At 40.5% G+C, this 13816-nt stretch overlaps 1 long non-coding RNA gene across 13 annotated transcripts in view; it reads right to left on the bottom strand.

Moving 5' to 3' along the window:
* Nucleotides 1-13816, bottom strand: part of LOC140629081 (uncharacterized) — a 528858-nt gene that overhangs the window by 416536 nt on the left and 98506 nt on the right. For all 13 annotated transcript variants that reach the window (XR_012026945.1, XR_012026948.1, XR_012026947.1 and 10 more), the window contains one exon: nt 9426-9576. This is a non-coding gene — a long non-coding RNA (uncharacterized lncRNA). The remainder of the gene's footprint in view (nt 1-9425; nt 9577-13816) is intronic.

Below are 13816 nucleotides of genomic sequence, written 5' to 3'. Positions count from 1 at the left end.
TCTACCTGATTAAAAGATGATTATAAAAACCAAAGATTCATCCAGGAAACAACACAGTCATCATATGACAATTTGCAATATTTCAAAACAGAGTGAATTAAAAAGGTGCTTCGTCTGGTTTTAATTTTCATTATAGTAACTTTGTTAAAGTTATGTCCCTCCTTTCTTACTATTCAAAGCTGACTGCTGTGAATAGCTGGGAGGAAGAGATGTTTTGTGCTGGGATAACACTACCTACTTCTCCGTGAAAATCTTGAGGGAGGGACCTCTGGGTGGCTCAGCAGTTGAGCATCTGCCTTCGGCCCAGGGCGTGATCCTGGAGACCCGGGATTGAGTCCCACATTGGGCTCCCTGCATGGAGCCTGCTCCTCCTTCTGCCTGTGTCTCTGACTCTCTCTCTGTGTCTCTCATGAATAAATAAATAAAATCTTTAAAAAAAAATCTTGAGGGAATATGATGGACAGTTTTATTCCCAGATGCTCCATTATTTTCTGACTGCACCAAAATCATGGTGCGCCACAATCTACAAAGTACATCAAACAGATGCTGACACCTGCTGCAGCTCTTTGCAAGCTGCTGGACTCGAGAAGGAATTTCAGTATCTCATGCTGGCAATCAATATGCTGTGAGATTTCTGATGGTTCAATTCTCTCACAGAAAAAAAAAATCACATATAGGATTTAATTGGCTGTGATCTGATTATATTTACATGACCTAGGAATGAAAAGATATGTCTTTTCTCTAGATTAGTAAAAAAAATAAATAAAAAAATTAAAAAAGTCTAATTTTCCAAGAAACATTTCCTCTTGAAATACATGGGTGCTTTTCTCTAAATAATAACATCATCTTCTAGGACTCTACTTTTAATTTATTGAAGGCCTACTTTATTATTTCTAATAAAAGAAAATAAAGTATAAAACATACATAAACAAATGTCCATGTATATGTCACCTAGAATTAATAACAGGGGTGCTTTATTATTTCTAATAAAACAGGGTATAAAACATATTTAAACAAATGTCCCTGTATATGTCACCCAGAATTAACAATAGGAGTCACTTGTTTCAGCTCATTTGAAAAGAGCATGAAACATTTCACATAAAGATGAAGTCACCCATGACAACATCCTGTCCTGTCACTTGTACTCTTTCTCCTTGTAACTACCACCAAGAATCTGATGCATAGGGGCATCTGGGTGGCTCAGTGGGTTAAGCATCTGACCTTGACTCAGGTCATGATCCTGGGTCCTTGGATTGAACCCTGCGTTGGGCTCCCTGCTCAGCAGAGGCCTGCTTCTCACTCTTTCCATCCCCCAGTTGTGCTCCTTCTCTCTCAACTAAATAGATAAAAATAAAATAAAAAAGAAAGAAGAAAGAAGAAAGAAAGAAAAGATGAAAGAAAGAAAGAAAGAAAGAAAGAAAGAAAGAAAAGAAAAGAATAGAATGTAATGCGTAGCCAGACTCTTCTAAAGAAAGTTCTCAGACATAAGTGTCTCATAAAGAGTACAGTGATCCATGCATCTTCAGTGACCATGAATGGTACATAGTTAATCTTCTCCCTACAACTTGGTTTTTATTTTGCTCTTAATTGATAGCTTTTCACATGTATAGTGAATTACTTTTATTTTATTTTATTTTATTTATTTTATTTTATTTTATTTTATTTTCATGAGAGATACAGAGAGAAAGAGACAGAGAGAGGCAGAGACACAGGAGGAGGGAGAAGCAGGCTCCATGCACCCAGAGCCCGACGTGGGATTCGATCCCGGGCCTCCAGGATTGCGCCCTGGGCCAAAGGCAGGTGCCAAACCGCTGAGCCACCCAGGGATCCCTGTGAATTACTTTTAAATGTTACATTTATTGTATCACATATTATGGATCTGTTCCCCACTTACTATCATCTACTGATAGATGTATGAGTTTTTCCTACCAAAAAATGAGAAACTAAGCAATGAACTTCCTTGTACAAATCTTTTTGAGCTCACTTAAATATTCTAATTTTTGCCAAAAAATAGTGACGCATTTGTATTTGATTTTTTACATATGTGTATCCAATTGCTTTTTGCCATTTACCTTTGACATTTTATCTATTTACTCTTATCTTTGGCATTTTTTTTTAAAGGCTTTATTTATTTATTCATGAGAGACAGAGAAAGAGAGCCAGAGACACAAGCAGAGGGAGAAACTGGATCCCTGAATGGAGCCTGATACGGGACTCAATCTTGGACCCCAGCATCACGCACCGAGCCAAAGGTAGATGCTCAACCGCTGAGCCACCCAGGTGTTCCATCCTTTGGCATTTTAAAAATCAGTTTAGTTATTTTGTTGCCATATTATCTGGTCTACCCAAAATCAGGACTGTGGTATGTTCTCATGCATTTTTAGGTAGGCTCTTACCAGACATAACCACCTTATGAATACACCTATTCATTTTCCATGTTGTTCTGTCATTACCTTTTTATCTATCTTTCAAACAAAAAGTAAAACAGATTAACAATATTTACTATTACTCGATCACTGTTAAGAACTCATATATCAAAAGTGGCCTAGAACAAAATGTTCCTACTGGTGAGAAGGAAGATGTTTAAAGGGTCCCAGTGTCATAAATTCATCGCTCTGCTGTTTACTCCAATACTTTCTGCAAAAGTTCTGGTACTGGCACAAAATAGACACATGTGTGTCTAATATGTGTTGAGTTGTACGCATATTTTATTTTATTTTGTATGTATATTTTATATACAACTCCCATCCTGTCATCTTCACAGGTAACTGCTACGTCTTCTAATGGTAACAGTGATGATCATCTACATGAAAATTTTCCAATGTTCCCCATAACAATCAGAGATAGCATAATTTCTTGAAAACTAAACACCATGGAAGCATTTACATACATCACCCTACTTTAGTATCACCCCATTATGATCAGAGGAATTATTTCCTTCACATCACAGAAGAGGGAAATGAGACTCTATGAGATTATACATGTTACCCCTAGTCACTCATCCAGCCAGTGACTTGATGACAATGAGCCAAGGAACACAGACAGCCCTAGACCTGAGCTATCCATGTCTATGTCTTGGACACAGCAAGGACACAGGGAGACTTATAAGCCAATGCAAAACGTGCTTAACGAGGATCACAAAATTCTAATTAGGAAGGCGCGTTTTCTTGTCTCATGTGGGTAAGAAATTTAAAACAAGGGATTGAGGGACACCCAGGTAGCTCAGCTGGTTGAGTATTCGACTCTTGGTTTCGGCTCAGGTCATGGGATTGAGCCCTGAGTCAGGCTCTGCACTCAGCAGGGAGTCTGTCTCTCTCCCTCTCCCTGTACCCCCCAATCACACACACTCTTTCTCTCTGAAATAAATAAATCTTTTAAAAAACACAAATGAAAAAAATACAAATGATTAAGAATGATTAAAAACACAAGTTTCAACATTATATATACAAATGAGAAGATCATTTATGAATTCTTATTCTAGGAGAATTTGCAAATCTTCAAAGGCCAAATATATTTAGTTAGCATCTTGACTCTGGTGTTTAATGCAAAAAAAATTATTTCCACAAGCGCTTAGGTCATTTTGTAAATTGAGTGTGTGGTTAATGGAGAGTGAATTCCCTAAATGAGGGTTTTCCTGACTTGCATGATGATAAGAAACAATTGGAGAACTTGTTAAAAGTACTGAGTCTTAGTGTCAAACCTGGGCACAGTGTAGCCAAGTACCTAAGGCGTGAACTCCTACCCAGCCATGCTCTGAGTATCAGTCACCAGACAGTGTTAATTCAGGACAAGCAGGAAAAGAAACAACACACACAACATTGTCAGATTCATCTGTGGTCCCTAAATTAGTTTTCACCAAAAATACAAAAAGAAGATGGATTTGTCAACTCAAATACAAATTTGTTGCATTTGTAATCTGGCAAATTTCCAAAGACCAGATATATTAATTTTGTAACTAGAATTTAGCGCTTAATAGGAAAAAAAAATCTCTCCAGACATATAGGCTGTTCTGATAAATTTCATCTATCCGTCCATATCCTGGATTGAAGTATGCAAACAAAAAAGTAATTATGTGATACCTTTCTAAGCTTGAGAATGATAAAAAAAAATTGTGACTGCCCATCATTAACATTTATGAAAACTTGCTTTTGTACAGACAAGCAAAGTCATCTTTATTCTGCAAACCCAGTGCCATTTGACTACAGAAAAACTGTCAGGGTAGAAGGTGTTCAACGTGCCCCAGGCTGACCATATCAACGTTTTAAAGTAGTCTGGATACTAGTCTATATTCTAAATCAGGTCTCTAAAAGGAGCACAAATTTTTCTGTCTCCACATCTGATCCTTCACACCAACTAGATATAGTTTACAAACAGATTTCTCAGTTTGCAGGTTCCAAGCCACTTTTATGAAATACCCTCCCTCCAATAAACTGCTTGTTCACTGTTTTGTGCTTTCCAAATATTGGGAAACTTATGAACAATCTCACCAGGAACCATTTATTCAGGACACAGTAGCTCATCTAGTTTAGATGAATTGATTATGTTACTGATACATGCATTTAGCAAACAAAATATGCTGTACTCACACATGCCAGGTGATTATAAAGGCGTATGTGTGTATGGGGAAGGCAGTGCTTGAGAGGGCGGACTTTCGGCTTTTTTTACATTAGCACAACGTCCTTACACATCTGTCTTCTCACACTGCAGGAGAAGCAAATAATTTCATCCAGGATAGTGACCATCATGCTACACAGCATGCCTACCTCCTTTGTGCAGCTTGGTCCTAAGTGACTGACGAGCTGCTCTCTGGGTCGACATAAAGGTCAAGAACAACAGTAACAATAAACATGTACCCTCCAGAAAAATTCCAAACAAATACACAAACCACTAAAAAATACTGCCTTGAGACTTCATATATTAAAAACAAACAAGCTGACCTCAGGCAGGAATGGCCAGAGAAGCACCAAAAAGAAATTCTGTTGAAAGAAACCTTTAGTTCTGAAATGTTCCAAGGCATCAGCAGCAAACATAAATTCTCCTGGGGGGAGGTGCCCTCCAGGCAAGCCTCATAAAAATTCTACAGTTAGATCCAAATGAAAAAAGAATTATAATAAAAAAATCATAAAATATACAAATTCTACCCACCATGTGGGATACACACTAGAATCAAACAAGAGGATTTAAACCCAAAAGATATCAGACTTTGAGACTGTCAAAGCAGAATATGAAATAAGTATATATTAAATATATTTTTAAAAACAGAAGGAATCAACAAATGTGTAAGGAATGAGATAAAAATGGCCAGGCAGATTTTTGAGAAAATATCTGGTAGAACTTTAAAAATGGAAGGAAAGTAAAACAGATAGTTGAAATTTCAAAAATCAATGGTAGGATTACAGGCAGATTGAGAGAGCTGAAGAGAATACTAGGAATCATAACACGGATGTACAAAAAGCAGCCACCATGGACTGCAGACAGGTAAAGAAGTATGGAAATTAAATAGACTTTTTAGAGTTCGCTGACTGAATGATAATGTCCCACATAAATTCAATGGAACACAAGGAGATTTTTTTTTCTTGGGGTTTGATGAAAAGCACAAATTTTCAGAATTAGAAAGATCAGTCAAGGGGATGCCTGGGTGGCTCAGCGATTGAGTGCTTCCCTTTGGCCCAGGGCGTGATCCTGGAGTCCCAGGATCGAGTTCCACATCGGGCTCCCTGCATGGAGCCTATTTCTCCCTCTGCCTGTGTCTCTGCCTCTGTCTCTCTCTGTGTGTGTGTGTCTCTGATGAATAAATAAATAAAATCTTTAAAAAAGAAAGAAAGAAAGATCAGTCAATCCCAAGCAGGACAATTAAAAAGAAAGCTGAATCCCATACCAGTCAAATTGATACTATCAACGACAAGGACACAGAAAAGTTGAACCTAAAATGCATATACTAGGAAAAACGATTGTTTAAAGTTCTTGTGTCAAGAACTCAAACCAAGCATTTAAGGAAATAAAGTCTAAGAAATAGGTCAACAAAGTACAAGGATGGTAATAATAAAGCATAAACTAATAAAACAGAAGACAAAGAAATAAAAGAGCTAAATGCTGGATCTTTTCCAAAAAAGGTAAGGACGGGGCACCTGGGTGGCTCAGTAGGTTGAGCACCTGCCTTCAGCTCAGGTCATGATCTCAGGGCCATAGGATCAAGCCCTGCATCAGGCTCCCTGCTCAGTGGGGAGTCTACTTCTTTCTCTCCCTCTGCCTTCTCCCCTCTTGCTCTTAAATAACTAAAATCGTTAAAAAGAAAGAAGAAAGAAAGAAAAAAAGAAAGAAAGAAAGAAGAAAGAAAGAAAGAAAGAAAGAAGAAAGAAAGAAGAAAGAAAGAAAGAAAGAAAGAAAGAAAGAAAGAAAGAAAGAAAGAAAGATGAGAATGACAGCCTTCTAGAAATTTGACCTAGCAAGAAGTAAAAATAATAAAGCACACATAACTGACCCTAGAAATGAACCAGGCAGGTTAACTATATTATACTCAAAATTTCTAGATTTAGATTATACACATTCCTTTATAAACATTAAGACAAACTCAAAAGGAGACTGAAATCCTGAATCATCTGACATACATTCAATAAAAATGGTATAATTATGCTTCAGCACAATGTGTGTGTATGTGTTTCACAATAAAAACCTGAGAATCAGTCGTGGCTGGTGATGCAAGCACAGCACTCTTTCATGCACCCAATGGAGTATCCGTTATCCATATGTAACTATTTAAACTTAAATTAATTAAAACTAAATAAAATTTAAAACTCAGCTCTTTGGTTTTGGCAGCCATGGTTATGGCACCAAGTACCATACCGCCACATGTGCCTAGTAAAAGATATTTTGGTACAGAGAGGCCAGGTGAGGTTCTGAGGCCAAGGACGAAGTCATGTTAACAGTCAGTGAAATGGTAACCCTTACAATGAGGGTCTTTGAGGTGGTGGGCAAATTTTTCTGCAAAGAACCAGATAATAAATATTTTCAGCTATATTGTGGGCCAAAGGATGTGATAAGAACTCAAATCTGCCGCTGTATTGCAATGCAGCCACAGACTGCTCATCCCCCAGTGGCCATGGCTGCTGGCCAACAAGACTTTATTTACAAAACAGGTGGTGGTGGCCCAGCTTTGGTGCAGAGGCGCTAGTCGGCCAACCCCAGTCACAGGGGAGGGGTGCCGAAAACAACAAACAACAAAAACCTATGGTTTCCCATTTCCTCAGAATGCTGTTTGCAAATAGGAGAAAAGTACCGCCATTGGTTACTATTTATAGTCCTGTGGTACTTTCTGGAACACAACACTCTCGACCAAGAAAATGCCAGACCAGACCAATTTGGTGTTTGTTTGGTTTGGTTTTGCACTGCCATGAAAGTAGTCGTGTCCACTGAGCACCAAGCAAGGCCAGCTCTGATCGGTACCATCTCTTTCCCCCGTAGTATGCCTTGCACACTCTACTGAAGAGCGCAGGATGATTCCATGGATCAAACTGGCTCAAATTACAAGCTACCTGGGGACTGTCCTGTCCCTTTAATACCCACCCCGAGAGGCTGAGGGGCTCTGATTAGTGCTGGGGCTCTGACATGCCTGGCTGGAAATGCCGCAGCAGCTTGTTAAACAGAAGCAGGTGACCTCCACCTTCCTATGCCTTGTGACAAGCCTCCTCAGGTCTCTGACCCCTCTTTCTAGATTTGCTCTTTGCTCCAACGAGGAATAAAAGGCATACTCCCTCTTGCCTGTCACAAAGACGCTGTGTGGAAGGCCTTCACTCAGAGCTGGGGCATAAAGACTGAAAAAGCTCCCCAACCTCCTCGAACCAGCCTTGAAGAGATGAATCTAGCAGAAACCTTGGGCCCCTCTAGACACACAAATACACAAGGTTATGTTGCTCTCTTGAACACCTTTACAAACAGCAGGGTATCAGGTACAGGAGCAAAAACACAGCTCACTGCTCAACAAATGTGAAATACAGCATGAACACAAAACAAACAAAGCTCCTCTTTAGTGAGAAAAAGCCTTCTGAAACCACAGTGATTTCATTCATGTCTAGGAGTGGGCTTAGGGCCTGCGTTTCCCTATGAAAACAGTGTGATACCATCTCTCACATAACTCTTGGGCTTGCCTCCACTCCATTTGGCTTCCCAACTGCCCAGGTGAACAAAGGAACACATTTACGTGAAGAAAACCCAGAAGCAACAATGACAATGTCTGGGCTGATGCTGCATTCATAATTTGGGAAACGTGGATTATACTTCTTTGATAACTGGGGGTAATATTTAGTAACCTCTGCTGGGAGCTGGGAGCAGAGCTGGTACTCATTACACAACACTGAGCCCATGAGTAACTCTGCAGCTGACATGAATATATGGCTGGACCTCAGTGGCCAAAGGTGTGTGTGTCTTAACACACAACATCTTCAGAAAGGTCAGAAGTGCCATACACACACAGGAATAAAGTAAATGAGCATTCGCTGAATTTTGCTGTCTCCAAGTCTCTGCATATAATCTCTTTTTCAGTTGTTCAGATGAAGTGATTAAAGCTCACAGAGGTTAAAATTGGATCACATAACTAGAAAGGAGGTGACTCATGTCCCTAAGGCTAGACTCTCCTTGACTTATATACCTGTTTTCTTCTATTTCCTATAAAAGTGGGCTTACAATGATCACATCCTTATAGTATCTGCTGAGTTGAGAAATTTTAGGGCTGTAGATTACTTCTATACTAAAAATGCAGCCATGATACATATGTATGTGTGTATCATACATGTGTGTGTATGTGTGTACATGTACATACACATAATTTTTTTGCAAAGACTTCATTCCATATTCCCACATCGGGCTCCCTGCATGGAGCCTGCTTCTCCCTCTGCCTGTGTCTCTGCCTCTCTCTCTCCATGTCTCTCTTGAATAAATAAATAAAATCTTAAAAAAAAAAAAAGGGGCAGCCCTGGTGGCTCAGCGGTTTAGCGCCGCCTTCAGCCCAGGGCCTGATCCTGGGATCCGGGATCGAGTCCCACGTTGGGCTCCCTGCATGGAGCCTGCTTCAGACTGCCTGCGTCTCTGCCTGCGTCTCTGTGTCTCCCATGAATAAATAAATAAAATCTAAAAAATAAAAAATTTAAAAATTTAAAAAAAGAAAGAAATAGAAAGAATCTTTGCATGGAGTACCACAGAAAGAACCTTCCTCCAAAATTGTAATAGGTTGTAGGATCACACTTTAGATTTATTTAGAATAACCAACTTTAGTTGGCAGTATGTGGATATTACTAAGGCCTTTAACATCAAGCATACTAAAGAATGAAGGCAGAGGTCTCATCAGAAAATATATACGTCTGCAAGCTTTGGAACATAAGTTTTTTACCATGAGAAGGAAAAAAACAATAGATTCGTTTCTGAAACAATACCTTCAAGCGTCAGGTGATTAGTGTCCTTTCTAACTTCTCCAGTAACGCTGCATGGGTAACTCGATGGGAAACATGCGTTTTATGTGACCCAGACATCTGACCATGAAGGATCACCTCTGCATCTTCATGAAGAATATCCATTTCCATGGCACTGTGAGGAAAAGAACAGCAATAATCATAGGGCAACAATGTCTTAGAGAGTTGCCCTGTGGCCAAGCAGTTGTTTTCTCTGCTAGTTGGAACTGACATGAGACACAGAGCTCAATGCAAATGGTCATCGTACACCTATCTCCCCAAGTGCCAGGCTCATAGAAAGGACAAAGTTGCAGCTAAAGTTGATCGATTAGCACAATGCACATAGACTGTACCAACTCTGTAGAGAGTGTATTGTATTTATTCTTATTCTGACTGTACCTCTTGACCACCTCATGCATATACAGAAGTACTGCTAACTCCCTGAAAAATCTGGGCAAGTAGCCAAAGAACATTCCTATCTTGGCACAGAAAGGCGATTGCCTGAGAAAACATCAGAAAAAGCCACCTCCACCACCGACTGTGGGGCGGGCTCTGAAGTGTAAGGGCAAGTTGCAGAAGCAGAGCCAGACAAGGCTGGGCGAGAACAGATGAATGTTTGGACAACGCCACGAGGCCCCTCCCAATCTGGGAATCACCTAATTTAAATTCATCAGGAATAAAGTGGGGCAAGTTCCTCGTTGTCCAGAAATGCCAACCACACGCTTCATATTCCTTTCATTCACATTTGCACATGAGGGCTTTATTTAAGCCTGTCCTAAAAATATAAATTCAAGATAATCACACCATGTTTTTGCTGTGCACAAGCTGTGTGCAGACATGCATGCATATGCTCATTAGAAAACTATGTCCATCTTACTGTGCTCACCTAATACCTATTTCATAGTCCTAAGTAGAACTTCTGAGATCACAAAGGAGAAATCCCACACCAGGAGGATCCAGCGGACAGCTGCTGCTGGGATGCACATGGCCACGGGCAACGACATAAAGGTGCCTGCCAGGCTTCATTTCTCTTTGAAGGAGCAAAAGTGAAGTCAACCTCTCATGACCCAGAAAGAGGATATTTTTCTCTCCATGCCTGTCAATGAATTCACCATGTCGTTCTACTTTTTTTCTGGATTTACAGAAACATGCCTTGCTGGTGGACAAGTTCCTTTTATAAGTTTATACGATCAAATAATACACTCTTTTGGGACAGAAGTGGTCATTGATAAATATGAATTGTGGATGAATTAAACATTTAGATATATATCTAACTTGAATCCTTATGTTTGTTTCCAAATCAAAAGTGTTTAATAGCCCAATGGAGCCAATGATAAGAGCTTGTGAAGCCTGCTGGAAGAGGGGCAATGATTTAGATTCTGGAAGGTTCTGTGCCCAGTCAGTTGTACATTGGTGGTAAGAGGTAACTGAAATAGTTTCTAAGCTTCTACATGTATTACCTCACTCAACAGAGATCCATGCTACATTTGGATCATTCTTATCAATACCATTCATTCTCGTCTGTCCTGGAAGTTAGTGAAGACAGCATTCATCAAATGCATGGCATCATATAATTTTAGCACCAGAAGTGATTTGGTGGATCCTTGTCCCAAGCTTATTTTTTAATTAATTAATTAATTAATTAATTAATTATGAGAGAGAGCGTGTGCGTGCATGAATTGGTGGGGGGAGGGAAAGAGGCAGAGGGAGAAACAGATTCCACACTGAGCTGCAACCCAACACAGTGCTCGATTGCAGGATCCCAGGATCATGACCTGAGTCGAAGGCAGGCACTTAACCCATTGAGACACCCAGGCATCCCTCAAGCTTATTTTTTTTTATGGATGAGAAGGCTATAAAGCCCAGATAAAGGAAATCCTAAGTTTATATTTTTTAATGGTAAAGCGAAAAGTAAGGCACGTGTCTTTGTGTGCCTGATACTTTTTCTGCTAAATATTGGAGCCTCTTTAGCTCATATTTGTTTACATTTTGGTTAAGCTCATGTCTTGAAGAAAAGTTTTTAGTCTAGACTTGTGTTCGTCTTATATTCCCACCTAGGCTTGAAGCAAGTTGGCAGTGAAGTTTATGTGTTACAGATCTGTAAAATACATAGGCCATTTGCAAAGTCAGCATGAAGGTTGCCTTGGTAGCAAAAATAAGCCCAAGATGAGAAGTGACCTCAATTTACTAAGACAAGTAAGTGATTCAGTCATTCTTTTCCACTTAACCAGTGTTGCTGAAGCATGAGACACATGCTCAAGAGCTAAGAGTATTTGAAAGCACAAGCTTAGCTGATCTTTGGGTCCATCTTCCCTCTTCACAAAGTTTCTAAAAGTGATGAAGTACTTGCTTTGTTCTGTGTGGAGGAGCACTTCACAGAAATACAACCCATTGGGCAGGATTATGCTCCAGAACAGGCTCAAATCCCACTCATTCCTGCACTAACTCCACAGAAGTAGGTATGTATGAAGAAAACATGGAGTAACTCTCTCTACATGTCTACTTAGGTTGTGTGTACAGACCTTTTTGTCTGTCTTCCCAGAAGCTCAGGTCACCCCCACATTAAGGGAAAAGCCACAGACAAAGGATTGACCTGTCAGTGTTCTTCAAGCTGGGGTGCAAGTTTTCTGTGTTTTTGTTCTGTGCCTATTGCCTCTTTGCATATCTTCCCTCTCCAAATGCCTGGGACAGGAGTTCTCTCTCTCATCTACTAACACCGATTTTCTACAGGTACAAGGTGCCTCTGCTGAAATCGCGTGGCCTGTCACTGCCCATTATACTGACTGTCTTGGTCCACACTGGGCTCTCCGGGCATCCACTCCCACACCCCAGCTCTCTCTCCTGGCACAGGTCATCTTACCCCCACATTGTCTTTTACTGTAAGCAACCTATTCCGTCATGTTGAAAGCATCCCTGGCTCTGTTCTGGTATTCTCTCTGGTTCTCTGTATTCATCCCTTTCCAGAGTCAACCCCTCTCTCCTTCCCTTCCAACCTCCACGACATTAAATCTCACCTATGTACCTGCAGAACCATCCCTCACCAGGCACCCACTCTTACACTCTGGGTGCCTCCAGCCTGTTTGATTATTTCTTTATCAACTGGAGCAGCACTGATGATCTTTATTCAGACTGAAAAATTAATGTCGTTTTTTTTCTTTTTTCCAGCTTTCTGGTTATACCACAATTCTCCTAAGCTGCAAGAAAATCGAATATGTGGCTCTGTTTGACAGTTCTCTTTCTTCTTGTTAGTACAAGTTTGATTCATATCTATTGATCCAAGGCAATATGCAGGATTCTTTGGAAGATCCTTTCAATTTAATTCTTCCTATATTTATCTAAACAGACAACCTTTTCTCCTTGGCCCACATGCTGTTGCTCCACAGCACCCACCCACAAAAGCTTTAAATAGTACAGGCTTGCTTTCTTCCTACATCAGACCTATACCCCTGCCAGCCTTTCAAGTCTTTTTTTTTTTTTTACTATTTATTTATTTATTCATGAGAAACACAGAGAGGAGAGAGAGAGAGAGAAGCAGAGACACAGGCAGAGGGAGATGCAGGCTCCATGCAGGGAGCCCGACGTGGGACTCGATCCCGGGACCCCAGGATCACACCCTGGGCTGAAGGTGGGACTAAACCCCTGAGCCACCCAGGCTGCCCCCTTTCAAGTCTTTTAATAATTTTCCCGAATCTCCTTGATGTACCTTCCAGTCCAGTTAGAGCTCTCTTGCTATTACAACACATATCCTTCATTTTTATTACAGGGAAGTTGCTTCATTTGGCATAAATGTTACCCTTTGCTATAAAGTTGATCTTTGCTATAGAGTGACATTCTAACATGTTTATCCCCATAATACCTGCCCATAAAAGCCACTCTTCCCCCAGAATTTATGTAAATATTTCATAGCCCCATGTGAAGTTCTATGATCATAGGGCAGTCCCGCTTGGGTTATAAAGGCTCCCCTGCATCCTTAGGGCACTCTGCACCCTGGTATTTCTCTACCCAATACCCACTCTCTCCCTCTTCCTTATCAGAACCATAATGCTGAGGATGACAGCATGTCTGCTGAAAATGCTCCCCATTCCAGATTCCCTCACAACCAGAGATAGCCAGGGAGAAAGAAGGCAGACTTCCAGGTGTGTGCTTTTGCTCGAGTCTCTTGTTTTTTCCTACTGACACCTTAGCCCTAGGCTTGGAGCTCCAGAAGCCATCGTGCAAGAATTTCTAAGTCAGAGCAGGAAAATCTCCAGGATCTAAGTCCCCAAGTCATTCATCTGCACAGCAGTCCCGGGCCACCTACAACCCAAGTTCTTGTTATGTGAGAAAAATAAATAAATAAAGCCCTACTCCTTCACATGGCTACAGCTTTGCCTTGC

This window comes from Canis lupus, chromosome Y (genome assembly GCF_048164855.1).
Source record: "Canis lupus baileyi chromosome Y, mCanLup2.hap1, whole genome shotgun sequence".
Classification (NCBI taxonomy): Eukaryota; Metazoa; Chordata; class Mammalia; order Carnivora; family Canidae; genus Canis; species Canis lupus.
The sequence above is the reverse complement of the archived record's forward strand: the minus strand, read 5'-3'. Positions and strand labels throughout refer to the sequence as shown.